The sequence below is a fragment of the Colobus angolensis genome, unplaced genomic scaffold (genome assembly GCF_000951035.1).
Source record: "Colobus angolensis palliatus isolate OR3802 unplaced genomic scaffold, Cang.pa_1.0 Scaffold209, whole genome shotgun sequence".
NCBI lineage: Eukaryota > Metazoa > Chordata > Mammalia > Primates > Cercopithecidae > Colobus > Colobus angolensis.
Window position 1 is genome coordinate 456104 of NW_012115255.1, and position 529 is coordinate 456632.

Below are 529 nucleotides of genomic sequence, written 5' to 3' on the forward strand. Positions count from 1 at the left end.
TCTCCCGAAGCCGCCGCGGCCCTTCCTGGGTGGGTCCTGAGAGGAAGCTCTGTCCTCACAATGGACGCCTCAAGACGCCGCCCTGCGGATCAGACGCGGTTCGCAGGGCCGGGCGCCCCCTCGCGTCAGCTCTGGGGAATCTCTGAAATTCAGCGCCCGGATTTTTCCAGGCCCTGATTTTGGAAATTTCAACTGAAATGGAGACCACCATCCTGTGCCTTGACCCAAATGCATGGAGATAGCAATCAAAGAAGTTGGCCAGTTCACGCCTGTAATCCCAGCATTCTGGGAGGCCGAGGTGGGCGGATCACTTGAGGTCAGGAAATCGAGCCCATTCTGGCCAACATGGTGAAAGCCCATCTCTACTAAAAATACAAAACTTATCTGGGTGTGGTGGCACACGCCTGTAGTCCCATCTATTCTGGAGGCTGAGGCAGGAGAATCCCTTGAACCCGGGAGGCAGAGGTTGCAGTGAGCTGAGATCGCGCCACTGGCGACAGAGCGAGACTTAGTATCAAAAAAAAAAAAA

The 529-nt window shown here is 55.2% G+C and overlaps 1 pseudogene; it reads right to left on the reverse strand.

Annotated features, from left to right (window-relative positions):
• The window catches only part of LOC105512046, a 17119-nt pseudogene that overhangs the window by 1075 nt on the left and 15515 nt on the right, over window positions 1-529 (reverse strand).